Source organism: Ovis canadensis, chromosome 23 (genome assembly GCF_042477335.2).
Source record: "Ovis canadensis isolate MfBH-ARS-UI-01 breed Bighorn chromosome 23, ARS-UI_OviCan_v2, whole genome shotgun sequence".
NCBI classification, from domain to species: Eukaryota; Metazoa; Chordata; class Mammalia; order Artiodactyla; family Bovidae; genus Ovis; species Ovis canadensis.
Genome location: NC_091267.1, coordinates 46,086,042 through 46,099,816, shown reverse-complemented (window position 1 = coordinate 46,099,816; position 13,775 = coordinate 46,086,042). Strand labels below are relative to the sequence as shown.

At 40.6% G+C, this 13,775-nt stretch overlaps 1 protein-coding gene and 1 non-coding gene across 6 annotated transcripts in view; one reads left to right on the top strand and one right to left on the bottom strand.

Moving 5' to 3' along the window:
* Positions 1–13,775, bottom strand: part of OSBPL1A (oxysterol binding protein like 1A) — a 219,987-nt gene that overhangs the window by 43,262 nt on the left and 162,950 nt on the right. The gene's annotated exons all lie outside the window — the stretch shown is intronic.
* Positions 5,660–5,766, top strand: LOC138428564 (U6 spliceosomal RNA). The gene has a single exon (XR_011252503.1). It is a non-coding gene; the product is annotated as a U6 spliceosomal RNA (small nuclear RNA).

Sequence of the window (13,775 nt, the reverse complement as noted above, 5' to 3'; positions counted from 1 at the left end):
AGGGCTTCAAACAGATGCTGGAGGATCCCTTTCGGTCATGGCCCTGACAGGCATTCCTGCGCTGGGTGGGAAGTTGGTCTCCATCAGCTCGTCCAGGGATGTTGCTAAACGTCCCACATGGAATAAGACAGGTCACCACGCCAAAAAATCATCCAGCTTCTAAAGAGCCTCTTGATGAAAGTGAAAGAAGAGAGTGAAAAAGTTGGCATAAAGCTCAACATTCAGAAAATGAAGATCATGGCATCCAATCCTATCACTTCATGGCAAATAGATGGGGAAACAGTGGAAACAGTAGCTAACTATTTTTTGGGGCTCCAAAATCACTGCAGATGGTGATTGCAGCCATGAAATTAAAAGATGCTTGATCCTTGGAAGGAAAGTTATGACCAACCTAGATAGCATATTCAAAAGCAGAGACATTACTTTGCCAACAAAGGTCCATCTTGTCAAGGTTATGGTTTTTCCAGTAGTCATGTATGGATGTGAGAGGTGGACCATAAAGAAAGCTGAGGGCCAAAAAATTGATGCTTTTGAACTGTGGTGTTGGAGAAGACTCTTGAGAGTCCCCTGGACTGCAAGGAGATCCAACCAGTCCATTCTGAAGGAGATCAGTCCTGAATATTCACTGGAAGGACTGATGCTGAAGCTGAAACTCCAATACTTTAGCCATCTGGTGTGAAGAACTGACTCATTTGAAAAGACCCTGATGCTGGGGAAAGATTGAGGGCAGGAGGAGAAGGGGAAGACAGGGGATGAGATGGTTGGATGGCATCACCGACTCAGCGGACATGAGCTTGGGTAAACTTCGGGAGTTGGTGATGGACAGGGAGGCCTGGCGTGCTGTGGTCCTTGCGGTCGCAAAGCCGGACACGACAGAACGACTGAACTGACCTGAACTGAATGTCAGTAGTGCCAAAGTTGAGAGACTTATCATAGAAATGGGACTTCTGCAGTGGCTCAGATGGTAAAGAATTCGCCTGCAATGTAGGAGACCTGGGTTCAATCCCTGGGTCAGGAAGATTCCCTAGAGAAGAGAATGACTACCCACTCCAGTACTCTTGCCTGGAGACTTCCATGGACAGAGCAACTTGGCGGGCTACGTCCACGGGGTCGCAAAGAAGCTGGACATGACTGAGCAACTAATACATACTGTATACTGTATCACAGAAATATGAGAGTTTCACAGATAATTTTAAACTTTGCAGTGTCTTTTTTTTTAAAAAAAAGCAACAAGATAAATTAAGTTTAATAATATCTTTGATTAAACCCAATAGGGTCCAAAATATTATCATTTCAAATGTAATCAATGTAAAAATATTAGTGAGATATTTTATACTTCTCCCACACCACGTCTTCAAAATCCAGTGTTGATTTTACACTTAGAGTACATCTCAATTTAGCTACCACATTTTTAACAAAATGAAATGCAGTCTTACCAAAGCAGTAATGTTATGTTTAACGGCAAAATACTTTGTACTGCTTCACTTTTACAAACTATATTATGAAATTAACAATAAAATCTATCCTTATTAAAATTAAGTAAGACTAAAGACTCAGCTTCTTGGTGGTCACACTAGACACATTTCAAATGCTCAAAAATCACCTGTGTCTACTATTGGACATAATGGATTTCCGTGATTACTTCTGAACACAAAAGGCTAGGATTGCTCTCAGACTGTAGAGAAGAGCACAAAATTACTCACTTACATGAGTCTAAAGTCAATGAGAAGCAACACAGTCCACAGCCCAATCATTAAGAGGAGGTGAAATCTGCAGTATTATCTAAAGAAGCAGAGGGAATGGATTTTTTGAAATTAGGTAGATCAAAGTTTAAAGAAAATGATTTGTACTTAAAAGGGTATGTTTCTATATTTTAAATGTTCACTCCTTCCACGCGGGGGTAGGGAAGAATAATAAGAATTCCCTACTGATCTTGGATGAGGCAGCGTTACTCCAGGCAGAAATCAGAACCATGGAGAGAGGGCCTCAGAGTTTTCAGGCTGAGCACACAGATCAATCATTCTCTTGCCTTCGAGTTTATCTGAGAGTCATTATCCTGAATTCTATGCTTCCTTTTTCCCTTCACACAGAGAGAAAACACCCTGTACCAGGGACTGAGAGCGATGTGGCCCGGTTCTATTTTCAACCATACAGATGCCACTCTGACTGTGGACACAAGGGCACAATGACTGGTCTTTAAAGGAAGGTCCCATCCCAGTTGCTTCATCTCCGTGCTGCTCGGGGCTCAGCCGCTGCCCCGACACCACGCCCTGCATCACAGGGTGTACACAGACCCCCAGCTGAACCGAGTTAACGTGAAGTGTGACTCACAAAGGCTGTGCTGGGTTCCCCTTGCTCTGAACATGCTGTGCAAAATTCAGACCACTGGCCCCCATACCTTTGGGAGATGCGCCTGTCTTTACCAGGCCACTGAGCTCCTCTGGGTCTTAGGAATGGGCATGGATGTGTCCCATGGGAACAGCACATGCAGTGTAGGCCCTCACAAAAGGGGAGGAAAGACCCAGGGGAAGGGATCCAGGGCTGCAGCCCATGCCCCTGCCTCCCAGCATGAAAGTGAAAGTCACTCAGTTGACCTTTGTGACCCCGTGGACTATACAGTCCCTGGAATTCTTCAGGTCAGAATACTGAAGTGGGTAGCCATTTCCGTAACCCAGGACTAATCTCCAGCAGGGTGATATGGCTGGCTGATCTACTTCAGGTGGAGGCTACATCTGCAGTGAGAAAAGGGACATCCGAGATAGACCTAGAGATTGTCCTACTGAGTGAAGTCAGACAGAGAAAGAGCTATACAGATGATGTCGCCTATATGTTGAATCTAAAAAACTGGTTCAGGGTTCAGCTCCCTGTGTTATACAGCAACTTCCCATTAGCTAGTTACTTTATACATGGTCATGTATACGTTTCAATTGTACTCTCTCAATTCATCCCATCCTCTCGTTCCTTTCCCCCACTGTGTCCAAAGTCGGTTCTCTATTTTGCATGTGTATTCCTGCCCTGCAAACGGGTTCATCAGCACCGTTTTTCTAGATTCCATATGTATGCATTAATATATAATATTTGTTTTTCTCTTTCTGACTTCACTCTGTATAACAGGCTCCAGGTTCATTCACCTCACTAGAACTGACTCAAATTTGTTCCTTTTTATGACTGAGTAATATCCCACATATATCACAACTTCCTCATCTAGTTCATCTGTCAAAGGACATCTAGGTTGCTTCCATGCCCCAGTTATTGTAAACAGTGCTGCAAAAAAACACTGGGGTACATATGCCAATTTTCAATTATGGTTTTCTTAGGGTATATGCCCAGTAGTGGGATTGCTGGGTCAGATGGTAGTTTTATGTCTAGTGTTTTAAGGCATCTCCATACCATTCTCCAAAGTGGCTGTTATCTATTTACATTCCCACCAACAGTGCAAGAGGGTTCCCTTTCCTTCACACCATCTCCCTCATTTATTGTTTGTAGATTTTCTGATGATGGGTAGTGAGGTGATAACTCATTGCAGTTTTGATTTGCATTTCTCTAATAATGAGAGATGCTTATGTGTTTGCCAGACATCTCTAAGCAATGCAATTTTAAATGCACTCCAATGTGCTAATTTCAAGAAATGAGGTTTATTGGTGTTCCATGGTATACTTAAATTCCACAGTTTTTAATTTTCCCTGTCTTCATTCATATCCTCTGTTATTTCTGTACACATCTGTCACTTACTAGAGACTGTAGTTCCTCCTGAGATCAGGGACTATGTCTTATTCTCTTCTGCATGCCCCACATTGCAGAGTATTTTGCATGCTAACAGATGCTGTATGTCTTTACCTAACATCTCAAGTTAAAATGAGCAACAGAAAGAAAACCAGCAAAAAAATGAAAGATATGAATAAGTGGTAAGTGAGGCATGAAGAACACAGATAATCAAATTTTCTGCCTTTAAGTGATCTCTTAAGGAAACATTTTCAAAACCAAATTCCTTAACATATATTTTCAGATCCATTTCTTAAATCTTCTGAAGGAATAACCATTTTTAGCAGAATATTCATTAGGATATTTAGAAAAGCATAAAACAATCTAATTCTAACCTTTGATTCAAGATCAAAAGAATCCTAAGAACTAAAAATCTAAGAAAATAATTTCATAGAGAAGCAGACTTTAAAACATGTATAACTGTAACACTGAAAATTTACATGTGTACACTTACACATGTATTATGTGTTTTATACTTCTGTGTGTGTTTCTTCTTGCACTCATTAGGTGCTTATCACCTCTCCTTTTCAGCTATCAGAATTCTTCTCTTTTCCCCCAAATCATCCCTTCCATTAGTCCCAGTTTAAATATAACCCTAAAGAACACAGATTGTATTTGAAACTAACCATTTGTAATTTTGCTTGCACTACTGATGTTTGCTAAACACCCAAAATGAAAGTCTTCCAAACAAGGAAGCCATTAGGAATAAACTAAAAAAAAAAAATTATATTCAAAAAATTGAAGACTAGATTTCAAAATGATGCTGCATGAGTAAATTATCATAGTAATTAAAAGCCTTATTTTCACAAATTATGTAAAATCTTACATAGTTCATCTGGGGTACAATTTGCAAATCTTTTATAAACGTTTAAAGAAAATAATGGGCAGAAAAAGCCTAGTAATCTCAACGTTAATGCAAAAAGATACTCTTACTTAAAAGTTAATTAAAAAGTATCAAGTTCCACTTTTGGAAATGGATCACTCTCTATCCTTTCTTCCTCCTGGTCAGGATAAACAACCATAGAGAATATAACACTCTTATTAACCCTCCACTCATTACTGAAGGACATGCAAGGCTCCTGTTGAGCATTTACTTATATTCTTATTAAATGAGATTCTGAACTCTGTTGAAACTGTGGTTGGAACACCACAGGTACTCAGTAAATGTTGAGATTTTATGCCAGTTGGTTTTCTATTAACTAGGGCTCTAGGTTGAGTCCCACAATCCATTTGTCCTATAATTTTTCAATAGCAATCAAAAAGGGCTATTATTTACTCTCAAACTATTATGTCATTCTCATTAAAAGATACTGATGACGTTAACCTGAAGAACACACATCATTAATGATACTAGACAGAACCAAGGACAATGGATAATATTTGGGAGAAGCAGAGGCAAAGATTTCTTAGAGTGAACCCCAAAAAGCCCTAACATAAAGGAGAAAAGTTGTAAAATGGATTTCATAAAACCAAAACCTTGTGTTCAAAGAAGGTATTAAGAGGTCTATTTATTATTAAGGCAATGGAAAGGTAAGCTATCAACTCAGAGAAAATATATATACTACATATGTCATTCCTAAAGGAAATCAGTCCTGAACATTGATTGGAAGGACTGATGCTGAAGCTGAAACTCTAATACTTTGGCCACCTGATGTGAAGAACTGACTCATTGGAAAAGACCCTGATATTGGGAAAGATTGAAGGCAGGAGGAGAAGGGGATGATGGAGGATGAGGTCGCTGGATGGTGTCAACGACTCGATGGACATGAGTTTGGGTAAACTTCGGGAGTTGTTGATGGACAGGGAAGCCTGGCATGCTGCAGCTCATGGGATCGCAAAGAGTCAGACATGACTGAGCAACTGAACTGAACATATATTTGATAAAGGATTATATCCAGTGCTAACTTTAGCGGCATATATACTAAAACTGGAATGATACAGAGAAGATTAGCATGGACTCGGCTCAAGGATGATGCAAAGTCATAAAGTGTTCCGCAAAGTCATAAAGTGTTCCACATATTTATAAAATTGATAATCAGAATCTACAGGAGCTACCCCATGCCCGAGGTCAGGGGCGGAAGCCAAGAGGAGCAACCCCAGGTCCAAGGAGTGGCGGCTGCATGGGTGCAGGAGGGCCGAGAGGAGCTACTTCACGTTCAAGGTCAGGAGGGGTGACCTCGTCGAAGGTAAGGAGCAGCGGCTTTGCTTTGCTGGAGCAGCCGTGAAGAGATACCCCACGCCAAGGTAAGAGAAACCCAAGTGAGACGGTAGGTGTTGTGAGAGGGCATCAGAGGGCAGACACACTGAAACCATAATCACAGGAAACCAGCCAATCTGATCACACGGACACAGCTTTGTCTAACTCAATGAAACTAAGCCATGCCGTGTGGGGCCATCCAAGATGGGCAGGTCATGGTGGAGAGGTCTGACAGAATATGGTCCCCTGGAGAAGGGAATGGCAAGCCACTTCAGTATACTTGCCTTGAGAACCCCATGAACAATATGAAAAGGCAAAATGATAGGGTACGGAAAGAGGAACTCCCCAGGTCGGTAGGTGCCCAATATGCTACTGGAGATCAGTGGAGAAATAACTCCAGAAAGAATGAAGGGATGGAGCCAAAGCAAAAACAATACCCAGCTGTGGACGTGACTGGTGATAGAAGCAAGATCCGATGCTGTAAAGAGCAATACTGCATAGGAACCTGGAATGTCACGTCCATGAATCAAGGCAAACTGGAAGTGGTCAAACAGGAGATGGCAAAAGTGAACATCGACATTCTAGGAATCAGCGAACTAACGTGGACTGGAATGGGTGAATTTCACTCAGATGACCATTATATCTACTACTGTGGACAGGAATCCCTTAGAAGAAATGGAGTAGGCATCATGGTCAACAAGAGAGTCTGAAATGCAGTACTTGGATGCAATCTCAAAAATGACAGAATGATCTCTGTTCATTTCCAAGGCAAACCATTCAATATCACGGTAATCCAAGCCTATGCCCCAACCAGGAACGGTGAAGAAGCTGAAGCTGAAAGGTTCTATGAAGACCTACAAGACCTTTCAGAACTAACACCCAAAAAAGATGTTCTTTTCATTATAGGGGACTGGAATGCAAAAGAAGGAAGTCAAGAAACACCTGGAGTAACAGGCAAATTTGGACTTGGAGTACAGAATGCAGCAGGGCAAAGGCTAATAGCGTTTTGCCAAGAGAAAGCACTGGCCAAAGCAAACACCCTCTTCCAACAACACAAGAGAAGACTCTACACATGGACATCACCAGGTGGTCAACATCTGAAATCAGACTGATTATATATAAATTCTTTGTAGCCAACGATATAGAAGCTCTATACAGTCAGGAAAAACAAGACTAGGAGTGGACTGTGGCTCAGATCATGAACTCCTTATTGCCACATTCAGACTGAAATTGAAGAAAGTAGGGAAAACTACTACACCATTCAGGTATGACCTAAATCAAATCCCTTATGATTATACAGTGGAAGTGAGAAATAGATTTAAGGGACTAGATCTGATAGAGTGCCTGATAAACTATGGATGGAGGTTCGTGACACTGTACAGGAAACAGGGATCAAGACCATCCCCGTGGAAAAGAAATGCAAAAAAGCAAAATGGCTGTCTGAGGAGGCCTTACAAATATCTGTGAAAAGAAGAGAGGCGAAAAGCAAAGGAGAAAAGGAAAGATATAAGCATCTGAATGCAGAGTTCCAAAGAATAGCAAGAAGAGATTAAAAAAATCCTTCCTCAGCGATCAATGCAAAGAAATAGAGGAAAACAACAAAATGGGAAAGACTAGAGATCTCTTCAAGAAAATGAGAGATACCAAGGGAACATTTCATGCAAAGATGGGCTAGATAAAGGAAAGAAATGGCATGGACCAGAAGATATTAAGAAGAGGTGGCAAGAATACACGGGAGAACTGTACAAAAAAGATATTTTGACCCAAATAATCACAATGGTGTGATCACTCACCTAGAGCCAGACATCCTGGAATGTGAAGTCAACTGGGCCTTAGGAAGCATCACTACAAACAAAGCTAGTGGAGGTGATGGAATTCCAATTGAGCTATTTCAAATCCTGAAAGATGATGCTGTGAAAGTGCTGCACTCAATATACCAGCACATTTGGAAAACTCAGCAGTGGCCACAGGACTGGAAAAGGTCAGTTTTCATTCCAATCCCAAAGAAAGGCAATGCCAAAGAATGTTCAAACTACCACACAATTGCACTCATCTCACACGCTAGTAAAGTAATGCTCAAAATTCTCCAAGCCAGGCTTCAGCAATACGTGAACCGTGAAATTCCAGATGTTCAAGCTGGTTTTAGAAAAGGCAGAGGAACCAGAGATCAAATTGCCAACATCCGCTGGATCATGGAAAAAGCAAGAGAGTTCCAGAAAAACATCTATTTCTGCCTTACTGACTATGCCAAAGCCTTTGACTGTGTGGATCACAATAAACTGTGGAAGATTCTGAAAGAGATGGGAATACCAGACCACCTGACCTGCCTCTTGAGAAATCTGTATGCAAGTCAGGAAGCATCAGTTAGAACTGGACATGGAACAACGGACTGGTTCCAAATAGGAAAAGGAGTACGTCAAGGCTGTATATTGTCACCCTGCTTATTTAACTTCCATGCAGAGTACATCATGAGAAACGCTGGGCTGGAAGAAGCACAAGCTGGAATCAAGATTGCTGGGAGAAATATCAATAACCTCAGATATGCAGATGACACCACCCTTATGGCAGAAAGTGAAGAGGAGCTAAAAAGCCTCTCGATGAAAGTGAAAGAGGAGAGTGAAAAAGTTGGCTTAAAGCTCAACACTGAGAAAACGAAGATCATGGCATCCAATCCTATCACTTCATGGCAAATAGATGGGGAAACAGTGGAAACAGTGCCAGACTTTATTTTTGGGGGCTCCAGAATCACTGCAGATGGTGATTGCAGCCATGAAATAAAAAGACGCTTACTCCTTGGAAGGAAAGTTATGACCAACCTAGATAGCATATTCAAAAGCAGAGATATTACTTTACCAACAAAGGTCCGTCTAGTCAAGGCTATGGTTTTTCCAGTGGTCATGTATGGATGTGAGAGTTGGACTGTGAAGAAAGCTGAGTGCCGAAGAATTGATGCTTTTGAACTGTGGTGTTGGAGAAGACTCTTGAGAGTCTCTTGGACTGCAAGGAGATCCAACCAGTCCATCCTAAAGGAGATGAGTTGGGTGTTAATTGGAAGGACTGATGCTGAGGCTGAAACTCCAGTACTTTGGCCACCTCATGCAAAGAGGTGACTCACTGGAAAAGACCCTGATGCTGAGAAAGATTGAGGGCAGGAGGAGAAGGGGACGACAGAGGATGAGATGCTGGATGGCATCACCGACTCAATGGATGTGAATTTGAGTAAACTCCAGGAGTTGGTGATGGACAGTGTGGCTTGGTGTGCTGCAATTCATGGGGTCACAAAGAGTCAGACACGACTGAGTGACTGAACGAAACTGAATTATATGCAAATGGGAAGGAAATCTAAAAGAGAAGGGATATATGTAAACATGTAGCTGATTCACTTTGCTATACAGCAGAAACACAACACTGTAAAGCAACTATATTCCACTAAAATTAATTTTGAAAATTAAATCAATAATACACAGACATACAGCTCAATTTAAAATGGGCATAAGCCTCAGGCACTTCCCAAAAAAAACTTTAAAACTGACTCATAAATGCATGTGTAAGTGCTCAAAATCATTTACGAAATGTAAATTAAAACCAGGACGTGATTCTGTGTTATACCCATAAAGCATTAAACGTTGCTGAGGCTGCAGTGTAACTGAAATTCTCACACAGAGAAATGGTACACTGACTTTGGCAAACATTACAGTAACTTTCTGTAGCTAAGTACACACCCTCTCTAGAACCCCCAAATGCTACTCCTACATAACAAAGTGAAAAACTGTCCATAAGGAAGACGTGTATAAGAATGCTTAAAGCAGCTTTATTCAATAAAACTCCCAAGTGAGAAAAGCCCAAATGTCCATTAACAGGGATACAGAGAAACAAACTGCTGCATATTCAAACGACGGCATTATCACTCAGCATTAAACAAACTCAACGCTGAACCACATGACATGGATGACTCTCAGAAACACTGAGCGATGAAAGCCAGGCTAAAAAAGAGATTACACGCAACACACTGCTGTGTTTCAAATGGATATCCAACAAGGACCTACTACTGTACAGCACCTGGAGCTCTGCTCATTGTTATGCAGCAGCCTGGATGGGACTGGGTTTGAGGAAGAATGGATACATGTTTATGTATGTGTATGGCTGAGTTCCGTCCCTGTTCACCGAAAACTATCACATTGTTAATGGCTGTATTCCAATACATGGCAAAAAGTTTAAAAAAAAAAAGAGAGAGAGAGAGAGAGAGCACATGCACATTCCATCCGCAATGCAGTTCAATAATAGACAAGACTAACCTATCGCGACAGAAATGACAATGGAGGGTGGTTATGGGCGGGGCGGGGCGGGAGTGATGGAAACAGTCTGCATCTTGATGGGGGGAGGGAGGGTTTGTTTCATGAGTATATGAATTTGCCAAAACACATCAAATTGTATATTTAAGAGCTTGAATTTCAAAGCATGCTAAATTTACTTCAACAAAGAAGCAAAAAGAAATTATACTTTGTTGGTTTCCCAAACTTTTTGGTCTTAAGATCTACTTAATTCTTAAAGGTTATTTGTGACCCCAGTGAGTTTTCTTTTATAGTGGATTACATCTATCACTACTTACTATATCAGAAGAAAAAATAAAAAACACAAGTTTTACTTATTAATAACAGTAAAATAAATATGCTAACTTAAATGACATTTTTGTGGAAAAAAGTAACTGTATTGTCCAAAACAAGAATACCTTAGTAAGAAGAGTGGCATTATTAAACACTTTTGCAGTCCCTTTAATGTCCGGTTTTACAGAAGATAGCTCGTTGCTCATAACTGCTCCTGCACTGAATCAGTGATGTCGCACCATCACGTAGTATCTAGAAAACTCCACTGTATGCTTATTAGTGGATAGTAATTTTAAAAAGGCTAATATCTTAGTAATATTAAGCAACTTGTTTTAACCTTGTGGTTCTCCCTAAAAGGATCCTAGGGGACCCCCTCTCCCCAACAATGGTCAAAAGACTAGTTTATGGAAGCACTGGCATAGACAGTCAGCAAAGGGGTCATCCGCTTTCCACAAGGTATCTTTAGGAAACTTTAGAACAAGTCAATTAAAAAAAAATTGATTCAATAAATATGGATTGAATTTCAACTACCATAATTGATTTTGTGACTAAGAGGAGGCTGGATCACAAAATACTCAAGAATGTTTACAGTTGAGATACTTCAGTTTCAAAATGTTATTTCATTTCTGGAGTCTGTTTCAATACTTTAACATTTAAATCTGGGTATAAAACAAGTTTCTCTGGCCTTGCAACTCAAGGAATTTCAGCTTAAGTTGATGCAATCTGGTTTTTTTTCATCATGAAAATGATGTTTTCATTAAACCAAGGAAAACAATGCTTGCCCTCCAAAGTTGATTTATGTCCATAGTCTTAAAAATGCTATCACTCTTCAGTCATGGAAGAGTAAATAAAGTTGTACTTATATGCGGAGATATAAGATCTTCAAAGGCATTTTGTTTATATGAAACATTTCATAAGTGTAATATATTAGTATCAACACAAAATAACTAAAATATATCTATACAATACAATGACATTTCTAAAATCTGTCTATCTCCATTTTCAACAGAAGCAAGCTTGGACTGCTTCTGAGTACACTGATATTGTAATGTACCTTCTATCAACTTCCAGACTTGAATTCGGACAAACAGAGGAGTTGCAAGTTCTCTCTGCATACCCAGAATCAGCACCTAACTTAGGGCTGAGTCAGACATGCAGGTCATGGGGTTAGGTGGACAGCTGGGTATTTAATCTGCTCCTAGACATCTTCATGTTGAAATCAGCCTTTAGTCTTAAAAGAAACTCCGTACAAGTCTAAGATGAGATCCTTAAGACTAGTCCAGAGCCTTTTCAGGGACTATGCATATTTTTAAAAGTCCAACAACTTGGTTTCCTATTTTAAGCTTACTGTGGTAACTTTATGTAATTATCTGATATTGCTATCTGGTTTTGCAGTGTATTTTAAAGATTATTTTTCATTTTGATCTCTTAAATTATGAAAAGCCTGTAATTATCACTTAATAAATCTGGCTCTATATAGCAAGGAGATGAAGATGATTATATGGCCTTGTTTTATAAGAGCTATTACTTATTTTCATTTTAATAAGTTAAAATGCATATTTAAAATTTCAAATTGCTTTCCATATGGCTTCCTAAAATTTAGAATTCTTTGTCCAACTTCAGTAACGTAATAAATTGACTTCCTATTCTTGTTAGTTGATTACCTTTACCGGATTAAGAGGAAAGCCTACAGAAACATCACACCGCCAAGCCAACATGGACCGATGAACACATACCCAGAATGCAGTCGTTCAGTTTAGAGAGAAGTTGGCCCCTTGGGCAACAGGATTTCCTCACGTCAAGCCTACTGAATGGTGTTTGGCACAGCTGGCAAGAAGGCATGACACGTTAAGTTAAGGCCGACCTTACTTAACTTAGGGACAGAGTATGTATTCTCTGCTCAGCTTATCTCAAAGAATTAACTAAGACTTCATGCAATGAGGGGGCTGGAACAGATGTAAACTAATGAAGTATAGAGAGCAGGTCATGATAAGGTCATCTAAGACCTAAAGGAAATGGTCTTAAAGACAGAGAACACAGACAAAATGCAAGCTGCTGTGCGCAGTACAAGTCAGAGCCAGTTTCTTCGTCCCTGTCTCATCTGAAAGGCTGACCTAAGCCCCTCTGCAGTGTGGACAGCTAAGCAGCACAGACGCAGGGAGCACGAAATCTTCTACTAACACCTTCCCACATTCCAGAAAGGATCTAAAGCTGTTTTGCTGCCAGTAATTTTGTTGGCAGGAAATGGGAAAGCAGCCTTTCCTGACTATAACAGGAGTTTCTTGGACACTACACTAGGAAAGGTCCCGTCTTAGAACCCGGGTGTGCTCCAGCTGGACTAGGAGTCTGGCAGCAGGCAGTGAGAGGTATGGCAAGACCCCAGAGTAGCCCTGAGCGCCTGATGGCAACGGTTGATACCTGAACACAACTCTGGAGCAAAGCTGTGTCTAACAGGCTGCGTGTCACCTGGACACTGCAGTTAAGGGCTTCAGATCCCCAAAACAAGAGTCTGGGGACTATGCAAGCTGTGGTCAACAAAAAGAGAAGACACACAGAGGAGCAGATATGCACTGGATAATTAAGTATCCTTCTGCAAACACTACTCTGCCTCTTTTTGTAGCTCTGAACTTTTTAATACCATTACTGGATTAAGAGGAAAGCCTACAGAATCATCACATTGCCAAGCCAACATGGACTGATGAAAACATATCCAGGAACCAGCCCTTCAGTTCAGAGAGCAGCTGGCCCTTTAAACCACACGCGTTTTTCTAGAATGAACATAACAGTTTGTGATCTGCTTTAGCCAGTTCAATAGCCTGACTTAACTTCCTTTTAGAGTAACCTGAGATCTTTTTGACTGCTTACCCATCAGAGGGACAGAATTTCTAAGGAGAGATGAATTTCTGGTTCCTTTCTTCTCTGCGACACATAACACCTCCATGGACGTTATTTGACATACATGCCAGTTTCCTTTCTGATTTCTTGGAGCCCAGTAAGATACCTGTACTGCAAAGCACAGTATTCCTCTCTTTCCTAAGAAGGTTTCTTCTGCTAATAAAGATTACACAGTGTCCTCAAACACAACAGTCAGGAGGAAGAAGTCTACCTCACCTTCTGAGATTTTCTTGTTCTTTCCAATAAGATAATGTCAATCATAATCCTGGGAAAAAAGCCAAAAATCTTGGCCTTCACTCATAATAAGAGAACACACA